General features: G+C 35.1%; 1 long non-coding RNA gene across 1 annotated transcript; it reads left to right on the top strand.

The window, feature by feature from the left end:
• The first annotated feature begins 333 nt into the window (after positions 1 to 333).
• LOC120635941 lies at positions 334 to 1,668 on the top strand. Its single transcript, XR_005659318.1, has 3 exons — positions 334 to 389; positions 703 to 847; positions 1,623 to 1,668. It is a non-coding gene; the product is annotated as an uncharacterized LOC120635941 (long non-coding RNA).
• Positions 1,669 to 12,509: the final 10,841 nt, after the last annotated feature.

Genomic DNA, 12,509 nt, shown 5'->3' on the forward strand with positions numbered 1-12,509 from the left:
GATGGCATGGCTGTAATGCTGGTATTTCTGTTGCAGTTACTGGTAGCACTAGCATTTTATGCATCTGGCTCTAAAAAACGATTAACGATTGGGCAGAGAGCCCCCCACAATGTTTCTCAGATCACTGCCTCAAGAGCTGTGGGACAAATAACGGAGGTGCTTAACACCAAATTTAATAAAAAGTGTTAAATGTCCAGAGTGATAAGGATGCTGAAGTGGAGTGATGGATGAAGGAAGAAATTATATTTTACCAGTTATATGCTGAGTACTTTACCAAGAAGAATGCTTTTTCAGCTTCTATGAAAAAAATTACTTCAGATATCATAGATGGGACACATGTGGCAATAATAAGGCCAAATGTTCATGAAAGGCAATATTATAACACTAAGGTATTCCATTCCCTAACTGTTATAATAGTAACTTTAATATTGAACTCATATTTTAATATTATGTGATATATCTAGCCAATAATCTTCAATTTATTTAACAATCTGTGACGCAGATTTAAATATATTGTGCCTGCAACCCAGGCTCTGCTCTTAACTCCAATGTGTGGCAGAGTCACCCACTCAGCCAACACTTAACTCCATTAAATGATAATGGGGCATGAGGTTTTTTTTAGGTATTACTTATTTTAGGTTTTTTTAATTAATTCCAATATAGATTTTTAATCGTCAAGGTTAATATTGGTTGGATTTTCAGGTGAGTTTTTCCTCTGTGGAAAACTATGATGACCACAACTTAAATACTATAGAGGGGAGATACACCACACTACTCTATGCATGAAACTTGTGACTGTATGCAATACAGTTGAGCGTTGTAAAAGTATATTGGAAGAATGTTTCAGGTAAAGTAAATAAAATGCTTTAGATAGCATGTTAGGGTCTCCTAGATTGAAAACTGTAGTAAATCATGTACATAGTTTGATGGTCAAGTGTTTTATTTCCAAATATCTTTTTCTGGTAACTTACTGTTGGTATTTAACAATTGCACTGCTGGCAAGATTGCAGATGCATGTTGTGTTTGGCACAATATAAAAGCCACAACACAATTAAAGCAATTCTTTTGCAAGAGGCATTTAACTTTTGTGTGTTATTAAAATTATTTTTATAAATCTATGAGGAGACAAATAATACAAGTTAATAAAGATAAGACACTGAACAATGATTTTTATTTACAGTAATTTAGTTTACAAATGAATACATGTAAAAAATGAAGACTCTTCAGCTGGCTTCCAATATAAGCAGGAGGATATAATTTCATTTTGAAATCCAAACCTTTATTGTTACCCTTTTTATATTCATTCCAAGAATTATTTATTTTATCTGATGAAGTTCCTTATAGATAGAGGACAGAATTCTTCAACAGATAACAGCAAATCACTATGTTCACGATTAGAGCCGAGTTGGAAAGCTCTATCACATAAGGACTTGGTTCACAGAGACTTCAACGAGTAAACCAGGGTCTGCTTGAAGGTTGGGCACTGCAGCAGGCTCTTGTCAAAAGACTGTGGACAAAGGCATATATTATGAGTATATGTGTTCCATGGGTTAAACATAGTGTTTTGTCCTATTAATCTATTGTTTTTAATTATTCTACAACAATTTTTTACTCTGTTACAGGGATGCTGGTCACAATTTGTGCAATACCTTAAATGGGTCCACAAGTTAATGAAAGATAAATTTTTTAAAAGAAAATAGAATGGAATGAAAACCTCCTAGCTTTAGTTTTAAGTTAAAAAATGTAGTTAGCACCACCATGATAAGTACAAGTTCATTAGCACCTGTGATAAGCGTACATGAATAAAGAATTTAAGAATTTTATTAAATTTTTGATTACTCCCCATATTTGTGTTTTTTTTAATTAAATTACCAGAGATACTGTTGGAAACACACCAATTTGATACCTACTTAGACTTCATATCATGCTTAAACAGTACAAGATTGCATTACTTACTTTCGCTCTTCAGTGGGAATTTATTTATAAAATTTGAGCGTAGGTAAGCAACCCAATGTCGCTTCGCCGGGCAACGTCCGTTATTGGTACAGCTGCAGTGTCCAGGCTGATCTGTCTAACTCTCCAAAAGCAGCGACGAAGTTTGCTCGATGAGGAGCATTTTGTTTGTTTTGATTATAATTTATATATTTTCACTAGCACAAAATAACGTCAATGAAATTTAATGTCAATTCGACAGTTACAGATTATAATTACAGATTATTATTATTTTTGACAAAATTTGGCACACAAAATATTTGTTTTTTGGGTTCCTTCGATTGTTTTACCAAATGTGATACAAAGTTCGTCTTTAGAACACAAATCAATAACATTTAAAAATATTTCTAATCAAAAATTCGCTTAATTGGACATTATTAATTAATGGTAGTTTTTTTAATTTTACTTCTCAAACACAGTTTGACCAAATGGCAACACTGATTCTCTTTCTACCACAATGCAATTATCATCCAATTACAATCCAATTGTAAGACCATTGTGAATTTAGTAGACTACCGACTTTGGGCACAATGATAATTGGATTGCAATGGAATGGTGTCATAATGACAAATCTTGTAAAATAGCAGACTTAGGGCCCTGGTTTAATTTTTATGTCATCCTTTTTCTTGTCATCCAGTTTCCTTACATCAGGGTTCTCCGCACCGGGTATAATTTTTTTGCCAGTTGGTTTCTTGTCATCTTTTTTTACGTCTCCGGCTTTCCCTTGGTCTGCATTTTTATCATCCTTTTTCTTGTCATCGAGTTTGTTTCCATCAGGTTTCTCTGCATCTGGTTTATTTTTTTGTCATGATTTTTCTTGTCATCCAGTTTCCTTACATCAGGGTTCTCCGCACCGGGTATAATTTTTTTGCCATCTGGTTTCTTGTCATCTTTCTTTACGTCTCCGGCTTTCCCTTGGTCTGCATTTCCTATCATCCTTTTTCTTGTCATCAAGTTTCTTTCCATCAGGTTTCTCTGCAACAGGTTTAATTTTTTTGTCATGCTTTTTCTTGTCATCGAGTTTCTTTACATCAGGGTTCTCCGCACCGGGTTTAATTTTTTTGTCGTCTGGGTTCTTGTCATCTTTCTTCACGTCTCCTGCTTTCTCCTGGTTTGCATTTTTATTACCCTTTTTCTTGTCACCGAGTTTCTTTCCATCAGGTTTCTCTCCATCTGGATTAGCTGCACCGGGTATAATTTTTTTGTAATCTGATTTCTTATCATCTTTCTTCACGTCTCCTGCTTTCTCTTGGTTTGCATTTTTATCACCCTTTTTCTTGTCATCGAGTGTCTTTCCATCAGGTATCTTTCCATCTGGATTCGCTGCACCGGGTATAATTTTTTTGTCATCTGATTTCTTGTCATCTTTCTTTACGTCTCTTGCTTTCTCGTGGTGTGAATTTTTATCAACCTTTCTTTTGTCATCGAGTTTCTTTACATCAGGGTTCTCCGCACCGGGTTTAATTTTTTGGGCATCTTGTATCTTGTCATCGAGTTTCTTTCCATCAGGTTTCTCTGCCCCTGGTTTAATTTTTTTGATATCCTTTTTCTTGTCATCGAGTTTCTTTCCATCAGGTTTCTCTGCACCGTGTTTTATTTTTTTGTCATCTGGTTTCTTGTCATCTTTCTTCACGTCTCCTGCTTTCTCCTGGTCTGTATTTTTTTTACCCGTTTTCTTGTCATCGAGTTTCTTTCCATCAGGTTTGTCTTCATCTGACTTCGCTGCACCGGTTTTAATATTTTTGTCATCTGGTTTCTTGTCGTCTTTCTTTACGTTCCCAGCTTTCTCTTGGTCTGCATTTTTATCACCCTTTTTCTTGTCATCGAGTTTCTTTCCATCAGGTATCTCTCCATCTGGATTCGCTGCACCGGGTATAATTTTCTTGTCATCTGATTTCTTGTCATCTTTCTTTACGTCTCTTGCTTTCTCTTGGTCTGAATTTTTATCATACTTTCTCTTGTCATCGAGTTTCTTTACATCAGGGTTCTCCGCACCGAGTTTAATTTTTTTGGCATCTTGTATCTTGTCATCGAGTTTCTTTCCATCAGGTTTCTCTGCACCTGGTTTAATTTTTTTGTCATCCTTTTTTTTGTCATCGAGTTTCTTTTCATCAGGTTTCTCTGCACTGTGTTTAATTTGTTTGTCATCTGGTTTCTTGTCATCTTTTTTTACGTCTGCTGCTGTTTTCTGGTCTGCATCTTTATCACCTTTTTTCTTGTCATCGATTTTCTTTCCATCAGGTTTCTCTTCATCTAGTTTCGCTGCACCGGGTATAATTTTTTTGACATCTGGTTTCTTGTCATCGAGCTTCTTTCCATCAGGTTTCTCTGCACATGGTTTAATTTTTTTATGACCATTTTTATTGTCATCTAGTTTCTTTTCATAAGGTTTCTCTGAACCGGGTTTAATTTTGTTGTCATCTGGTTTCTTGTCATCTTTCTTTATGTCTCCTGCTTTCTCATGGTCTGCATTTTTATCAACCTTTTTCTTGTCATCGAGTTTCTTTACATCAGGGTTCTCCGCACCGGGTTTAATTTTTTTGTCATCTGGTTTTCTGTCATCGAGTTTCTTCCCACCAGGTTGTTTTTTTTGTCAACTGGTTTCTTGTCATCTTTTTTTACGTCTCCTGCTGTCTTCTGGTCTGCACTTTTATCACCCTTTTTCTTGTCCTCGAGTTTCTTTCCATCCGGTTTCTCTTCATCAAGTATCTCTGCACCGGGTCTAATTTTTTTGGCATCTGATTTCTTGTCATCGAGCTTCTTTGTATCAGGTTTCTCTGCACCTGGTTTAATTTTTTTGTCATCCTTTTTTTTGTCATCGAGTTTCTTTTCATCAGGTTTCTCTGCACTGTGTTTAATTTGTTTGTCATCTGGTTTCTTGTCATCTTTTTTTACGTCTGCTGCTGTTTTCTGGTCTGCATCTTTATCACCTTTTTTCTTGTCATCGATTTTCTTTCCATCAGGTTTCTCTTCATCTAGTTTCGCTGCACCGGGTATAATTTTTTTGACATATGGTTTCTTGTCATCGAGCTTCTTTCCATCAGGTTTCTCTGCACCTGGTTTAATTTTTTTATGACCATTTTTATTGTCATCTAGTTTCTTTTCATAAGGTTTCTCTGAACCGGGTTTAATTTTGTTGTCATCTGGTTTCTTGTCATCTTTCTTTATGTCTCCTGCTTTCTCATGGTCTGCATTTTTATCAACCTTTTTCTTGTCATCGAGTTTCTTTACATCAGGGTTCTCCGCACCGGGTTTAATTTTTTTGTCATCTGGTTTTCTGTCATCGAGTTTCTTCCCACCAGGTTGTTTTTTTTTGTCAACTGGATTCTTGTCATCTTTTTTTACGTCTCCTGCTGTCTTCTGGTCTGCACTTTTATCACCCTTTTTCTTGTCCTCGAGTTTCTTTCCATCCGGTTTCTCTTCATCAAGTATCTCTGCACCGGGTCTAATTTTTTTGGCATCTGCTTTCTTGTCATCGAGCTTCTTTCCATCAGGTTTCTCTGCACCTGGTTTAATTTTTTTATGACCATTTATTGTCATCTAGTTTCTTTGCATAAGGTTTCTCTGAACCGGGTTTAATTTTCTTGGCATCTGGTTTCTTGTTATCGAGTTTCTTTCCATCAGGTTTCTCTGCACCGGGTTGGATTTTTGTGTCATCTGGTTTCTTGTCATCTTTCTTTACGTCTCCTGTTTTCTCTTGGTCTGCATTTTTATCATCCTTTATCTTATCATCAAGTTTCTTTCCATCAGTTTTCTCTGCACCGGGTTTAATTTTTTTGTCATCTGGTTTCTTGTCATCTTTCTTTATGTCTCCTGTTTTCTCATGGTCTGCATTTTTATCATCTTTTTTCTCGACATCGAGTTTCTTTCCATCAGGTTTCTCAGCACCAGGTTTTATTTTTTTGGCATCTGGTTTTTTGTCATCGCGTTGCTTACCATCAGGTTTTTCTGAACCTGGTTTAATTATTTTGTCATCTTTTTTCTCGACATCGAGTTTCTTTCCATCAGGTTTCTCCGCACCGAGTATAATTTTTTTGTCATCTGATTTCTTGTCATCTTTCTTTATGTCTCCTGCTTTCTCATGGTCTGCATTTTTATCATCCTTTTTCTTGTCATCAAGTTTCTTTACATCAGGGTTCTGCGCACCAGGTTTAATTTTTTTGGCATCTGGTTTTTTGTCATCGAGTATCTTTCCAACAGGTTTCTCTGCATCTGGTTTAATTGGTTTGTCATCTTTTTTCTCGACATCGAGTTTCTTTCCATCAGGTTTCTCCGCACCGGGTTTAATTTTTTTGTCATCTGGTTTCTTGTCATCTTTCTTTATGTCTCCTGCTTTCTCATGGTCTGCATTTTTATTATCCTTTTTCTTGTCATCAAGTTTCTTTACATCAGGGTTTTGCGCACCAGGTTTAATTTTTTTGGCATCTGGTTTTTTGTCATCGAGTTTCTTTCCAACAGGTTTCTCTGCATCTGGTTTAATTGTTTTGTCATCTTTTTTCTCGACATCGAGTTTCTTTCCATCAGGTTTCTCCGCATCGGGTTTAATTTTTTTGGCATCTGGTTTCTTGTCATCGAGTCAAATTCAAATTCAAATTCAAAATTTCTTTATTCATGTAGGCCTATCACAGGCACTTATGAAGCGTTCATACATAATTGTTTACATAATTGTAACGGGATGGTGATAACTTCGTTCGCCAACTTAAATCTAAAGCTACGAGGGTTCCAAACGCGCCCTGGTCTAAGAAGAGCCCACAACAAACTTAGCCGGGTAAATTTATTTTTTTGTTATCACCATCTTCCAGTAAATTTAAATTAAGCTATGAAGCTAGAGCAATTCACACCCAAGCTTTTTTATCGTTTAAATAATCCTTAATGTTATAATAGGATTTTTCTGTAAGCTTACGTTTTATATAAACTTTGAACTTATTGAGAGACAACTCAAAGATTTCATTTGGTAATTTGTTATAAAATAATATACAATTGCCCTTGAATGAATTTGCAATTTTGTGTAGCCTAGTAAACTGCACAACGAGTTTATTTTTGCTTCTAATATTTATATTGTTACAGTGCATTTTCTTTTTAAATTTTGATATATTTTTATGGACATAAATTAAATTTTCATATATGTACTGACTATGCACCGTCATTATTTTAACTTCTTTAAATTTATCCCTTAATGACTCTCTTGGGCCCATTTTATATATCGCACGAACAGCCCTTTTCTGCAGGACGAAAATAGAATCTATATCAGCAGCATTACCCCATAATAAAATGCCATAGGACATAATGCTGTGAAAATAACTAAAATAAACAAGCCTAGCAGTTTCTATGTTTGTCATATGACGAATCTTTTTTACCGCGTACGCTGCAGAACTAAGTCTGTTCGCTAAATTATTTATATGTGGGCCCCATTGAAGCTTAGCATCTAAAGTTATTCCTAAAAAGATTGTCGTATCCACCAAATCCAACTCCTCATTATTAAGTTGTACAATGGTTTTTACTTGTTTAACATTCGGTAGTGTGAATTTAATACTCTTCGTTTTTTTTCCGTTAAGAGCTAAGTTATTAGCCTCAAACCATTGTACTACTTTACGAGACATATGTTTACATCGTCAAGATTTTTTTCACGACGTATAATTTTAAACATCAATGATGTATCATCAGCAAACAATACTATCCCGTGATTGTCCTCAGCTAGGTAAGGAAGGTCATTCATGTAAATGAGGAATAGGAAGGGTCCTAATATAGATCCCTGGGGGACACCAATTTGCACAAATGACCCGTTAGACCGCTTTCCGTTCACGTCAACTTTTTGAATTCTATCATTAAGATAGGAAATCATTAAATCTAGAGCTATGCCCCGAATTCCATAGTGGTGTAGTTTCCTGATTAATGTTTCATGTTGTACACAATCGAAAGCCTTGGACAAGTCACAGAAGACGCCAAGTGCGTCCCGTGACTTCTCCCAGGCTTCAAATATATTTTTTACTAACTCAACACCAGCATCGGTTGTTGAGCGACCCCGTGTAAAACCAAATTGCTGCCCGTGCAATAAATCGTTCTTATTAAAAAAGTGAAGTAATTGATTTAATATAAGTTTTTCAAAGATTTTACTGAGAGTAGGTAGTACAGATATTGGTCTAAAGTTAGAGGGGTCGGTAGTACTACCCGATTTGAACAACGGAACTAGTTTGCTATGTTTCATTAAATCAGGAAACACACCACAGTCTATACAATTATTAAATATGAATGATAGGTCAGGTGCAATTATATCAATCAAAGACTTTACAACGTTAACGGAAATGCCCCACAAGTCATTTGTTTTCTTATTATTTAATAATTTAAATGCCTTAATAACGTCTGAGCTGCTAACGTGTCTGAACTTAAAAGTATCGTTACATTCAGGCACATTAAACTTCAACAAAGAGAGAGCGGTGTCCGGTGATGATTTCAATGATTTTGTTGTGGAGACAGGAATGTTGGTGAAGAACGTTTCAAAAGCAGTTGCAACCTCGAAAGCTGACGTTATTGACTTGTTATCTACATCAAGTTTGATGTCATTAGTTCGAGGTGTTACTCTTCCTGTCTCCTGATTAATTATATTCCAAGTTGTTTTTATAACATTACTGCTATTTTTTATTTTATTCTGTATGAATATAGATTTAGCCAAAATGCATTCACGTTTAAATTGTTTGGAAAACAATTGCACATTTTTTTTGAACTCATCACTGGTGTTATATTCTCGTATCGCGTACAGATCATATAACCTTTGTCTACTTTTATGCAATTCAGTCGTAGCCCACTCACTGAAAACTAGTGTATCAGTAATCATGACAGACTTACTAGTGAAAATGGAATTAAATATTGTAATAAATTTACTGAAGAAAGTAGTGTACATTGCGTTAGGGCCAATTGTAGATGATAAAAAAGGAAGGTCCTTAACAAGGCCTATTCTCATTTTCTCCAGTCGGTCTGATGTCACAGGCACAAAAGTTATTTTATGTTTAGACAATGTTTTTTCCCAATTTTTGAACTGGATTAATTGACCACAGTGATCAGAATCTAATTTACTTATGATATTTTTAGTGATTGGGTTGATATTTGTGAAGATATTGTCTAAACATGTGGCGCTAGTGGCAGTTATTCTTGTAGGCTCCATAAACATATTTGATAAGTTGTAGGTCTTAAATAGATTTAATAACCTACTACTTTGAGAGCTACATTCTAAAATATTGACATTAAAATCCCCGCACACAATAATGTTTTTATTCGATTTAGATATTTTATGTAATACTTCATCCATAACCTGATCAAAAAGTTCAAAGTTTGATAAGGGTGGTCTATATACAGTAACAACAATGAATTGCTCTAATTCCACTGAGGCAAGTTCAATTGTTCGTTCAACAGACAGGCTCACAATGTCTGTTCTATTTTTAAATTTCAAATTTTTATTTAATATAATTAATGAGCCACCATGAATTGCAGTAACTCTGGTGAACGAACTACCAACATGATGGTTACCAAAATTAAACATGTATTCATGAGTTTTTAACCAATGTTCAGTTATACATAAAATAGTAATATTAAACTGATTTAAAAATAATTCAATCTCTAATTCTTTTCCTTTAATACATTGAATATTTTGGTGCACCAAGTTGATATGAGAATAATTTATTGTATTTAATTCCTTACTATAATTTGTTTTATTTAGGCAAAAGGATATCTCCATTGTCTTTTTGTCTAAGCAAGAGAAAACCTCTATTGAGACAACAGTTAAGACAACTTAACTAGTTTAAAGTATATTTACTTGGAATAATTTCCAAGATGTTAATGTCAGAATAATTGGGACACTGCTCAATAAAAGCAGTTTGTTTAGCCAAGTTCTTGGCTGATATTGTAAAAAAATATGATAGCGAAACAGCTATCTGTCGTTTAAAATAATTTGATAGGTGATACCTATCTTTGTACAAATTATAATAAGCATTAGCACACTTGCTAAAGTCAATAACCTTAATTTTATTATTATATGTACATAAATTGTACAGAGTCATATTTAAATTATATCTGCAGGTATTTTACATACATGAAACAATAGACTTTAAATCAGAGTTAGGTAAACAGGTGTTCAAAACTGTGTGTCCTTGTAAGTTTGAATTAAGAAATAAGCCCATGTTACATCCAATTTCATCACTATACATAAATGTTTTTGTTGTGTTTAACTTAGTTGTTTTTGTCTGGGAAAAGGAACTGTTAGTAAGATTTTTTGTCAAGACTTTGGATCCGTCACACACCTTCCTCGATTTTGAGGGTGGAAATGCTGGTGACACAGACTGTGGATGGCTGTCTTTGTCTTTACCTCCATAAGTACCATAGGAGTTCATATGAACAGAATTATTATATGCTGTCTCTGTTGTAATAACATCCACAGTTTGTGTGTATGCAGACATCATTCTCTTTTGATATGTGTCATATTGAGTTGCCAGAGTACGTAGCAAAGTTTGCAACCTGGCTATCTGCGATTCTAAAACCTGTGTGTCGGATTCATATCTTAACCTATTATCTTCTAACTTAGTTTGATACATTTTTATATCTTTTAATAAATCTAAACGCTCTTTTATAGTTCTTAAGGCCTTAGAAGATTGTTTATGAGCTTTTAACAATCTCTGAGTTTTCCGTACAAATTTATTTAATTTAATATATTTTTTAAGTTTCTTACTCCTGGAGTGACATACTACTGTTCTGTTAGAGTTTGTAACCAATGATATTTGCTCAGTAGACATGTCCACATCAGAAGCAATCAACTGCGGGGCCCTATAAACTAATTCTTCGTATAGACTTTGAGTGTGCAGTGCTGTTGTGTTGTGTGCAGCCTCTTCCAACTCGGTGATATGATGGTGTGCATCACGTAGCTCCCGCTGCAGAGTGGTGATCTGGCTCAGAGCCTCCTCGTACTCAGCACGACACTCATCGAACCTATCTACCAATAACTGTAGCCTATCCCGCTCTTCAACAATGTCCGTATAGCTAATGAGTAACGATGCTAATTCCGATTTCAACTTATCGTTCTTTTTAAGCACACCTAACAGTTCCTTTTCATTGTCATCTCTCTCACTGTTCAGTTGGCTACATAGCTCCTTGCTTGCCTTTAGTTCTTTTAAGGCCAGTTGAAGTTTAGATGGTTCCTGACGTGCTAGTAAGGCTCTACGGGTCATCATTTTGTACTAGAGTTGCTTTTAAGAAGGAGCTATCAGTCAAAAGAACACAAAATGACAGTTGTGTTGTGCTAGCAAATGTAACGTTACTCAAGAATAACGTGCAATTGCAAACACTTCTAATGATATTCAGCGTGATAAATAGTTGTCTTTAATCTAATGCAAGTCTTAGAACACCGAAATATCTACAAAACAATTGTTATAAATTCAATTTGTACTGACCTAACTGTCACTTGTTAGATTGACGAGAAAACTTTTGTTACAGCACTTTGCACTAAACTATAGATGTATTACACTGTTAGACGTTTAATTAAAACGATTAAATTGGATTTGGGCAATCAAAACACACAAAATAATAATTAAAACAAAAAATTAATTATGGAGAAAATTTGAACAGCTGTTAATCATAGGGTTGCCACACCAAAAAAAAATCTATTATCGTACTACATACAACATGTAGAACATACTCTACAGCTACTCTACAGAGTTTCTTACCATCAGGTTTCTCTGCACCAGGTTTTATTTTTTTGTCATTTGGTTTCTTATCATCTTTCTTTATGTCTCCTGCTGTCTTCTGGTCTGCATTTTTATCATCCTTTTTCTTGTCATCAAGTTTCTTTCCATCAGTTTTCTCTGCACCGGGTTTAATTTTTTTGGCATCTGGTTTCCTGTCATCGAGTTTCTTTCCATCAGGTTTCTCCGCACCAGGTTAAATTTTTTTGGCATCTGGTTTTTTGTCATCGAGTTTCTTTCCATCAGGTTTCTCTGCACCTGGTTTAATTGTTTTGTCATCTTATTTCTCGACATCGAGTTTCTTTCCATCAGGTTTCTCTGCACCGGGTTTAATTTTTTTGGCATCTGGTTTCTTGTCATCGTGTTTCTTTCCAGCAGGTTTCTCAGCACCAGGTTTTATTTTTTTGTCATCTGGTTTCTTGTCATCTTTCTTTATGTCTCCTGCTGTCTTCTGGTCTGCATTTTTATCATCCTTTTTCTTGTCATCAAGTTTTTTTCCATCAGTTTTCTCTGCACCGGGTTTAATTTCTTTGTCATCTGGTTTCTTGTCATCTTTCTTTATGTCTCCTGCTTTCTCATGGTCTGCATTTTTATCATCCTTTTTCTTGTCATCGAGTTTCTTTCCATCAGGTTTCTCTGCACCGGGTTAATTTTTTTGTCATCTGGTTCCTTGTCATCTTTCTTTACGTCTCCTGTTTTCTTTTGGTCTGCATTTTTTTCATCCTTTTTCTTGTCATCAAGTTTCTTTCCATCAGTTTTCTCTGCACCGGGTTTAATTTTTTTGTCATCTGG

The sequence above is a fragment of the Pararge aegeria genome, chromosome W, assembly GCF_905163445.1.
Source record: "Pararge aegeria chromosome W, ilParAegt1.1, whole genome shotgun sequence".
NCBI classification, from domain to species: Eukaryota; Metazoa; Arthropoda; class Insecta; order Lepidoptera; family Nymphalidae; genus Pararge; species Pararge aegeria.